Source organism: Loxodonta africana, chromosome 2, assembly GCF_030014295.1.
Source record: "Loxodonta africana isolate mLoxAfr1 chromosome 2, mLoxAfr1.hap2, whole genome shotgun sequence".
Taxonomy (NCBI): domain Eukaryota; kingdom Metazoa; phylum Chordata; class Mammalia; order Proboscidea; family Elephantidae; genus Loxodonta; species Loxodonta africana.
The window spans coordinates 208237188-208248479 of NC_087343.1; the positions used below are offsets into that span (position 1 = coordinate 208237188).

The 11292-nt window shown below is 37.5% G+C and overlaps 1 pseudogene; it reads right to left on the reverse strand.

Moving 5' to 3' along the window:
- Positions 1 to 969: 969 nt before the first annotated feature.
- Positions 970 to 2476, reverse strand: LOC100668496 (olfactory receptor 14C36-like; annotated as a pseudogene).
- Between the last annotated feature and the right edge of the window lie 8816 nt (positions 2477 to 11292).

The window sequence follows — 11292 nt, forward strand, 5'->3', positions numbered from 1 at the left end:
GAAACGGGATGCATAAAAATCAATATCCTAGGCATAAGTGAGCTGAAATGGACAAGTAATGGCCATTTTGAATCAAAGCTCCACTGAAAAAAGAATTTTATACTTTGGATCTTCTTAATATTTTGAAAGGATTCATCAGATAAATAGTAAGATAAAATGTGGGAAAAAAAACCTTATATTTATCTTCTTGCCATGGAGATGATAATTAGCACCAAAAAGTAATCCTAATCTTTCTAAACAAGTGACTTAAATCTTGTAATTAATTTTTATTTAAAGTTTGTCCTTCTAGATTACTAAAAACAGCATAAGGTATCATTGATTGCTCTTACCAAATCACACTTTCAGATAATTCTTTTCTTTTTTTATTAAAAAATTAATCTTTTGTGTTATTTTTATGAACAGTTTTCAGATGTTATTCTATTATTTTTAGGATTATTTAAAATTTACAATGAATGAATTATTTTTCTCTCATAATTACAAAAACATCAAAGCTAATACATAGTTTATCTATTTTAGGACTCTAGATAACCCTAAAGAGAAATATTTAGCAAAGATAAGAATCTTTAACTGTCACACTTCAGGCATCAGGGAATGTACATTTTGGGGAGGGGAAACCTCAAAATGAAATATAAATATATTGTTTCTACAAAAATGTTTGTTAAAGATTAATAAGGTTTCAGTGTCAACAAAGGAAAAAAAAACTCAGTCAGGTGGATTGGCACAATAGTCAGATAATGGACTTAAATGTATCAGTGAACATGAAGATGGTGCAGGACTGGGGAAACTTTCATTATGTTATGCCTAAGATTGCCATGAGCAGGAAACTCTTGATAGCAACTAACAACAACAACATTGTTTTCTATGCTGAAAATCAGGTCCCCCAATTTTGGAAATATGCAAGAAAGCTAATTTTGAAGTATTTTTCAACTCACTTCATCAAAGGAGAAATGTCTTAAAATAATGACCACATCATTTTCCTGAATAGAGCGTTCTTCTCATAACTCTCCTTATAGCCTCCTTTATCTGCTTATTTCTGAGACTATAGATAATAGGATTTAGGAAAGGTGGGACTACAGAGTAGAACAAAGAAATGATCATGTCTTGAGTTGTAGGTGAATTGGAGGTTGGCTTCAGATAGACCGTAATGCCTGAGACGACAAAGACTGTCACCACAAGAATGTGATGAACACAGGTAGAAAAGACCTTTCCTCGCTCTCCTCTGGTTGGAAGCTTGAGCACAGCAGAAAATATGTGAATATAAGACATGATGATGAAGATAAAGCAGCCACCTGCAATAACCACTACAGAGACAAAAATTACAATCTCATTGCTGAGAGTGTCAGAGCAGGAGAGTTTCAGCAGAGATGGGACATCACAGAAGAACTGATGGACCACATTGGAATGACAGAAGGACAACCGGAATGCATTGCCAGTGTGCACACCTGCATAGATCAGACCACTGAATACCGGTGGCCAGTGTCATTTGGACACAGGCCCGAGGGTTCATGATCACAGGGTAGTGGAGGGGTTGGCAGATGGCCACATAGCGGTCGCGGGCCATGATGGTGAGAAATAGCAGCTCTGCAAAAGCAAACAAAATCACAAGGAAGATCTGAGCTGCACATCCAACCATGGAGATTACCCTGTTGTCAAGCAGGAAGATGACACATGCCTTGGGTACAGTGACGGAAATGTAGCACATGTCCAGGACAGACAGATTTCTAAGGAAGAAATACATGGGAGTGTGAAGACTCTGGGCGAGAGTGGTTACTGTGACAATGAGAAGGTTCCCCAGCAGGGTTGCCACGTACATCATGAGGAATAACATGGCGTGCAAGACTCTGAAATTCCACACATCAGAAAACCTCATAAGCAGGAATTCAGTGACTGTGGTAGAGTTGGGCATCTTTGGGTACTTTGCTTCGAATAGCAGAGAAAAAGGTGAATAATCCAAATAAAAAGAAGAAGAAGAAGAATGTGGAAAGAAATTAGCCTAAGTATGTTTATTGTCTCACATTTAGTTTATTTTCACATTTATCCAGTTTTATTCTCTCTAGTTGATACTGGTTAGCTGTTGTGAGTTGCTGTGGAGTTGCCTCCGACTTGTGGCGCTCTCATGTACACAGAATGAATCACTCACTGGTGGTTCTGTGCCATCCTCATCACCGGCATGCTTGAGTCCATCCTCATCATCACCGGCATGCTCGAGTCCATCCTCATCATCACTGGCATGCTTGACCAAAAGGTCAAGGAAATTATTAAGCCATGAAAATAAAAATGTAAGAGCAGAAATTCAAATCTAGGTTTGTGTGCTCAAATGACACAATGCCACATTTCTTCCGCTAGAAATGCTGATCCTACTTAGCTTCACTGCTTCCTACCATTCCAATCCATGATCCTCAGGCAAGATGACCATTAATTTGGTTCCATTTCTGCCTTCTAAGTACTGTAGAAACCATGAAAACCTAATTTTTGGATTAAATTAAATCATACATAAAACATTCCTTTGATTTTCTAAATATTGAGTATTAAGTTAGCCATGGCAATGGTTCAAAATCATTTTCTATATTGCTCCATATTTCTTGACCTTGCTGAGCTGTACGTTGTGAATTTAATAGGACAATGTATAATGACCTGCATTTTTACCCATCGAGTAGAATAAAATATTGATGGTGCCACAGCCTCTTCTCAATAAGAACATACTTTATTTATCATACACTGAAAAAACCTGTAAGATGTTATCCTAGTGTTGTAAAAATTTAAATATAAAACATTTCTTATGTATTTTCACTCATCTTTTCTCCCTGAAATGGATTCATCCATATCCAAAGGTAAATTCACCAGCTCTAGTCTTCATTCTCTCTCCTTTTCCACTGATGTTTATGATCCCAATTAGAAACAAAATTCACTGCTGTCTTGTCAATTCCTGCTCACAGTGACCACGTAGGACAGAGAACTGCCCCATTTTGTTTCCAAGGCTATAATCTGTAGAAAAGCAGACTGCCACATCTTTCTCCCAGGAAGCAGCTGGTGGGTTAGGACCGCTGACCTTTCAGTTAGCAGCTGAGCACTTTAACCACTATGCCACCAGGGCTTCTCCTCCCAGTTACATGTCATCTTAAGTTTTTCACCTATGTTCATGCAATTCTTGATTTTACATAAATGTTTAGGTTCCCATTTTCAAAACTCCACTTCTAAAACTCTGATTTACTAATTTACTTCTTTTGCTCCTGTCCCTTTTTATTAGCCTTTTGAATGGTGTTACATGTGTTCATCTCTGTTCTGTCTTGAAACTTATAATTATGTATCTTTGCCATCATACAAACATTTGATTCCAATAACATCTGCATCAGAAGATTAAGTGATAGCTTCCTCACCCTTCAGATTCTTGTTGTTGTCGTTAGGTTCTGTGGAGTTGATTCTGACACTTAGCGACCCTATAAGACAGAATAGAACTGCCTCACAGGGTTTCCAAGGAGTGGCAGGTGGATTTGTACTGCCCACATTTTGGTTAGCATACAAACTGGATATGCCACATGGATTTCCTCCTCTGCCTCCACATCCTCTGCTCTCCTGAGATTCTCTTGCACATCTTATTGTCACTCATTCCATTAAGGATACATTTACGCTGTCCTTCCTGAATAACTAGTTCAAAATTGCATCATTATTTCATTCCAAAATCTTTAGTTTGGAATTCTCCCCTTCTACCTCCTCTGCTACCTCTCCTCTTCCTTCTTTATTTTGCAATCACTTATTCTTCCAACTCTGTCTTTGTATCTTCTTCCATTCTTTTGAAACCATAGTAATGTTTTCCCATTATCCCTTACTGTGATTGCAGTCAATAGTTGTCATAATTTCGGCAAGTTTATAAATTCTAACTCAGATAATAATTAAAAAAATAAAACCACCCTAAATGATCTCAGATTTAATGTATGCCCTTCTGATTTTGGGTAACACTTCATTTGAAGTGTTCTTTTAAAAATGTATCACATATAATTTAAAATTAATGGGATTTGCATGCATGTTTTAGATCTCCACCAGAATTATAAAATAGTTGAGGTTCTGTCAATATGTTATTGAACTAAGACCAAAATACAAGCAATGCATGGCTTAACTGAAATAGCTAGGAAAATAAGTCTTCAAGCAGTAGCTCCAAGAACACCTCCCTCAAGAATTTATATTTGTAGAAATTTCAAATAGCAATTGTCTGCAAATATTACAAAAATCCTTAAAATACACCTTTTTTGATCATTTCCTGGACTTTTCAAAATATAAAGCCTATGCTTTACATTTTGTTTCCATTTTTACTCTTGGAATTTGTTAACTATAATGTTTTTCTTATCATAAATATGCATTTTATTATTTTAGAAGCAAATAATACATGGGAATGATAACCTTTGGATGGTTTGATTGGTTAATTCACACATTCACTAATTTAACTACAGTGAATCTTCACAGTTCTAGAAAATAAGAATGGCTTTTAGTATATTTTAATGCAATTTATAATACAAGGAATTTGTGGAAGTTAGTAATTATTTGATAATATTATCAAGATGAGTAAGATGAAGTATATTTTTTATTGGTTTTGTAAAAACGTTGTGATTTTTCCCATGCAACCTGAGCATATTTCAGTACTTAAATAAGCTGATAAATAAAGATATCTTTTTCTGCACTTTTGCAGAATACATAGATTGTTGCCAGTGGGTGAATAGTTCATGGATGATGTACTCACACCCAATTTCTCTTTTTTAACTGTCACTATACAAGCTCTGGTGGCACAGTGGTTAAGAGTTACAGCTGCTAACCAAAAGATCGGCAGTTCAAATCTACCGGTGGCTCCTTGGAAATCCTGTGGAGGCAGTTCTACTCTGTTCCATATGCTATGAGTTGAAATCGACTCAATGCCAATGAGTTATAAGCGATGAAGGATTAGCATGTGTTTTGCAACTTTTACAAGAATAACTGCAGCCTTGTAGCCTAACTAACAGCACACATTCTCCTGGGTTTTGCACACATATTTTCCTTACCGACTTGAAAGAGCGTAACGTGCATTTCCAGGTCTGCATATCCTTGCACCCTCAACTTCATACCTACGATGGAAAATTTGCCATGTTGTCACATTTCACATCCTTGTTTCCCTTCTCCCTTTTTCTCGTTCCCAATGTAAAAACATGCAACATATGAAACCTTGCTAACTGCCAGAAGGAAGGGCAGATGTACTTTTCAGAATGACCTCATGTGTGCAAGACAAAGCTTTTGTTTTGTTTTGCTGCTCTTTATTTCAGGGCCTTTTGAAATGGTTCATTAAGTAGATTTTCTCTTGTTCTTTTATATCTTCATGTTTACTGACAATTTATTGATATAATTAGATTAACTAGGATAAAAATAGCTACTCCAGTATTTATAAGTACCTCTACCCTAATTATGCCAGTTTCATTCTGAAGGTTTAATTTTTTTAAATAATTTCTTAACAATTTCTCCCACTAAAGTTCATATCGGACTTCTACTACCATATTCTAGAAATGCAGCAGGCTTTCACAGTTATAAAAAAGTTAAAAATCTTTATTATTTCACACTCACCGATCAATTTTAGGTTCCTACCTCGAAGTTCCATGTTGCAGCTTAGGAAAGCTGAGGGTATACTCCCTCAGGGGAATATGTGTTTTGTATTCTGACCCTGCCACTTCCTCGCTCTGTAGCTATGATGAGCCTCTAAAACATCTTTTGGCCTCAGTTTCTTTATAATTTTTAAAAAATAAAACCTATATTACGAATTTTATAATTGCACAACACTTTCCAAATAGAATGGTACTCCAACTGGTAGTCATGTTGGGGAAAAATAAATAAGAACTATGGATAACTGACAGAAGGAATAAGAACGTGATCTCTTCAGTGCTTAAGTTTCTTCCATCTAACACTCATAGTACTATAATTTTAAAACAAGTAAAAAAGAAAAGAAAAAAACCCAAAACCCAGTTAGAAAGGAAAATTCACCACTCAGTATCTGCTAAGGGAATATGACAAAATATAATGTTCTAAAGTGGTTTGAATAGAGACTGTAAAATTGAAACCATTTCTTTACCCGCAAACTGGAAGCAAATAGCCTGCATAGCAGAGTTCTCCTCTGGGGACTAGAATATTGCGTGGGAGCTCCTGTTCTTGAAAGCGAAAGAAACAAATGATTTTTTGCCTTTTCTGCAAAGACTTGAAGTATGCAATTTTCAGGCTGAAGAATTGGCAAATGTATTTTTTCATTAATGTATTTATTTATTCATTCACATATCCATCTGATCTTTAATAGATTTATAATTAAATAAACCTTTCAAAATATTTTAGTGGCTTACATGCAGACGCTGTCTTGGAAGCTAGCAAATGAATCATGAACAAATGCTTACATGTTCTTCATAATATGCTATGATAAAGCCCTAGAATTGTGGTAGAAATACAAGGTATAATCTATATATTTTGTTTCATGAGAGCATAAATATTTTATTTTATGATGCTATTTATTTATCCTTGTAGCTCTTAAACATATATCACAGTGTTTGGCAAATGAAGAAATAGGCAAACATCTTCAGGAATTTAATTGAAAAGCAATGATATGCGTAAATCACCGCATCTGTTTTTTAGGTAAACAGAATACACTAGAATTAAAGTTGTTTTAGCATAAATTTCAGTCAGTATTTGGCATCCCAAAGGTGTGGGCAGTGTGCATAGAATCTTTTGTCCCTGACTGTGCTTCGTCTGGTACTGTTTTCTGCTCATATTGTGCTCCCATGAGCAGTTAAAACTATGTTAAAACTGCTGGGAATGAGTTTTTTTTTTTTTTTTTTTGATTTTTATTAAGCTTCAAGTGAACATTTACCATTCCAATCAGTCTGTCACATGTAGGTTTACATACATCTTACTCCCTTCTCCCACTTGCTCTCCCCCTATTGAGTCAGCCCTTACAGTCTCTCGTTTCGTGCCAATTTTACCATCTTCCCTCTCTCTCTATCTTCCCATCCCCCCTCCAGTCAAGAGTTGCCAACACACTCTCCAGGGTCCACCTGATTTAATTAGCTCACTCTTCATCAGTATCTCTCTCCCCCTCACTGACCAGTCCTTTTCATGCCTGATGATTTGTCTTCGGGGATGGTTCCTGTCCTGTGCCATCAGAAGTTCTGGGGAGCATTGTCTCTGGGATTCCTCTAGTCGCAATCATACCATTAGGTGTGGTCTTTTAATGAGAATTTGGGGTCTGCATCCCATTGGTCTCCTGCTCCCTCGGGAGTTGTCTGTTGTGTTCCCTGACAGGGCAGACATCGATTGTGGCCGGGCACCAACTAGTTCTTCTGGTCTCAGGATAATGTAGATCTCTGGTTCAAGTGGCCCTTTCTGTCTCTTGGGTTCTTAGTTGTCGTGTGACCTTGGTGTTCTTCCTTTGCCTTTGCTCCAGGTGGGTTGAGACCAATTAATGTATTTTAGATGGCTGCTTGTTGGCATTTAGGACCCCAGGTGCCACAATTCAAAGTGGGATGCAGAGTGTTTTCATAATAGAATTGTTTTGCCCATTGACTTAGAAGTCCCCTCAAACCAAGTTCCCCAGACCCCAGCCCCTGCTTCGCTGACCTTTGAAGCTTTCATTTTATCTCGGAAACCTCTTTACTTTTAATCCAGTCCAATTAGGCTGACCTTGGGAATGAGTTTTTAATGCAATGAATAAAAAAGACCTCATTCTTGTGTGAATGTCTATATTTTCTACTCTAATTTCATTAGCACTATCAAAAAATAAGTGAGCAGTGCAGTAGAGAAATGGGGGTAATCCATGATTGGAGGTGAAAAGAAGGGAGAAAGGAACTAATAGCAGCAAAGACTCACAAGTTAATACTATCTTTTCTTGGATGGATATTCCAGCCAGGATTTCTGGTAAAGGTCCAATGATGTTTCAGCTGCAGAAAAGGATGAGTGGATATGTTTACCTGAGATGAATGAGATCCTGACAGAATAGTTTCATTTTATAACAAAAACCTCCATGTTCAACTGAGCTCAAGAAAATATGCAGATGTTGATGGCGTTTGAGGAAACCCCTGGAAACACTGCCTGGGGCATTCAATAATAGCCAGAGTTCAGGGGTAATTTTACGGAGGTAATTGGCTCTAAGTGATGACAGAACAGAATCCAAGTAAAGCCTGTGAAAGAACACAATTTTATGTATCACGAAATATTTATGTCATACAAATTAGTACTTTTATTTATCAATGGACTTTATCAACAAAGTGAGAAGTAAACCAACAGATTGGGGAAAAAACAATTTTGGAAGCTATATATCCAATAATGATCTAATATCTAAACTTTATATCATTATATATATATATACACACACACATATAAAAACATACATATATATACACACATACACATATACATATAATATACAAAATAACAACAAAAAGACAAAAAACCCAATAAAAAAATCGACAAAGAGCTAGAACAGACATTTAACCAAAGAAGATACACAGCCAACAAGCACATGAAAAGAAGTTCAATGTCCTTAGTTTTTGTCATTATTCGGAGCTATTGAGTCAATTCCAACACATATGCACAACAGCATGAAACACTGCCAGGTCCTCCACCACACTCACAAAATATGCTATATTTCAGTTCATTGTTGCAGCCACTGTGTCAATCCACCTCATTGATGGTTTTCCTCTTTTTCACTGACTCTCCACTTTACCAAGCATGATGTCCTTCTCCAGGGACTGGTCCCTTCTGATAACATGTTCAAAGTACACGAGACGAAGTTTCACTATCCTTGCTTCTAAGAAGCATTCTGGCTGTACTTCTTCCAAGACAGATTTATTCCTTCTTCCAGTAGTCCATGGTATATTCAATATTATTTGCCAACACCATAATTCAAATGCATCAATTCTTCGGTCTTCCTTATTCATAGTCCAGTTTTTGCAGGCATATGAAATGATTGAAAATATCATGGCTTGGGTCAGGCACATCTTACTCCTTAATTTAACACCTTTGCTTTTTAACACTTTAAAGAGGTCGTTTGCAGCAGATTTGCCCAATGCAATATGTTGTTTAATTTCTTGACTCCTGCTTCTATGGGCATTGACTGTGGATCCAAGTAAAATGAAATCCTTTACAACTTCAATCTGTTCTGTTCATCGTGGTGTTACTATTGGTCCAGTTGTGAGAATTTTTGTTTTCTTTATGTTGAGGTGTAATCCATATGGAAGGCCTTAGTTTGATCTTGATCAGTCAGTGCTTCAAGTTCTCTTTGCTTTTAGCAAGCAAGTTTGTGTCATCTGCATATCACAGGTTGTTAATGAGTCTTCCTCCAATCCTGATGCAGTATTCTTCTTCATAAAGTCCAGCTTCTCGAATTTTTTTTTCAGCATACAGATCGAATAAGTATGGTGCAAGGACACAACCCTGGCACATACCTTTCCTGACTTTTAAGCACACAGTATCCCGTTGTCCTGTTTGAACTACTACTGCCTCCTCTGGTCTATGTACAGGTTCCGTGTAAGCAAAGTGAAGTGTTCTGGAATTCCCATTCTTCACAGTTTTAACCATAATTTGTTATGATCCACACAGTTGAAAGCCTTTACATAGTCAATGAAATGCTGTTAAACATATTTCTTGTATTCTCTGCTTTCAGCCAAGATCCATTTGACATCAGCAATGATATCCCTCATTCCACACCCTCTTCTGAACCTGGCTTGAATTTCCTGTTGATGTACTGCTGCAACCATTTTTGAATCATCTTCAGCAAAACTTTTTTTTTGCCTGATATTAATGGTATTTGTTCTATAATTTCCTCATTCTGTTGGATAACCTTTCTTTGGAATGGGCACAGATATGAATCTCTTGAGGTTGGGTGACCAGGTTGCTATCTTCCAAATTTCTTGGCATAGATAAGTGAGTGCTTCCAGCGTTGCATCTGTTTGTTGAAACATCTTGTGTTGGTTAAGGTTGTGTGTCAAGTTGGCTGGGCCATGATTCTCAGTGGTTTGGAGAATACGATAAGAGTTTGGCAGTTAGGTAATGATGTAATCACCTCCATGATGAGATCTGATATAATGTAAGCATTTCCATGATGACATCTGATATAGCAGCCAATCAGCTGAAAGGGGCTTTCCTTGACAGGGTAGCCTGCATCCAATATATACGGACTTGCTAGCAAATATTGCTGGCTTTGCTTTGCTCTGTATCCTGCATTTGGCTCATTAGCATCTGAACTCTGGTTCTTGGGGCTTAAGCCAGCAGCCTACCATCCTACCTGCTAATCTTGGATTTATCAGCCCCTGCAGCTATGTGACTCAGGAGAAGCCTCCAGCCTGATGCCTGACCTATGGATTTGGGACTGTTCAGCCTCTACGATTGCGTGATACATTTCCTTGTATAAATCTCTCTCTCTGTTTCTATTTATCTGCCTGTCTCTCTCTCTCTCTATCTACATGCTTCACTGGTTTTGCTTCTCTGGAACACCCACCTAAGGCCCATCTTAATTGATATTCCATAAATTCCTTAAGCCTTGTTTTTCACCAATGCCTTCTGTGCAGCTTGGACTTTTTCCTACAGTACCATCAGCTCTTCATCATACGCTACTTCCTGAAATGATTGAACATTGATCCATTTTTTTTTGTTTTTGGCACAGTGACTCTGTGTATTCTTCCATCTTTCCTTGATGCTTCCTGTATCTTTCAATACCTTGACGATGTTGTTTTTGTTAGGTGTCATCGAATCAGTTCTGACTCACAGCGACCCTGTGTCCTACAGAACTATGTACTGCACCATGTTCACAATCATTGTTATGGTTGAGCCCATCTTTGCAGCCACTGTGTCAATCCATCTTGCCAAGGCCTTCCTCTTTTTCACTGACCCTCTACTTTACCAAACATGATGTCCTCCAGGGACTGATCCCTCCCGATAACATGTCCAAAGTATGTGAGACATAGTCTAAGGAGCATTCTGGTTATACTTCTTCCAAGACAGATTAGTTCATTCTTTTGGCAGTCCATGCTATATTCAATATTCTTCTCCAACACCACAATTCAAAGGCATCAAATCTTCTTTGGTCTTCCTTATTCATTGTCCAGCTTCTGGATGCATATGAGGAGATTGAAAACACCATGGCTTGGGTCAGGCCCACCTTGGTCTTCAAGATGACATCTTTGCTTTTCAATACTTTAAATAGGTTTTTTGCAGTTGATTTCCCCGGTGCAATGCGTCTTTTTATTTCTTGACAGTTGCTTCCACTGGTGTAGATTGTGGACCCAAGTAAAATGAAGTCCT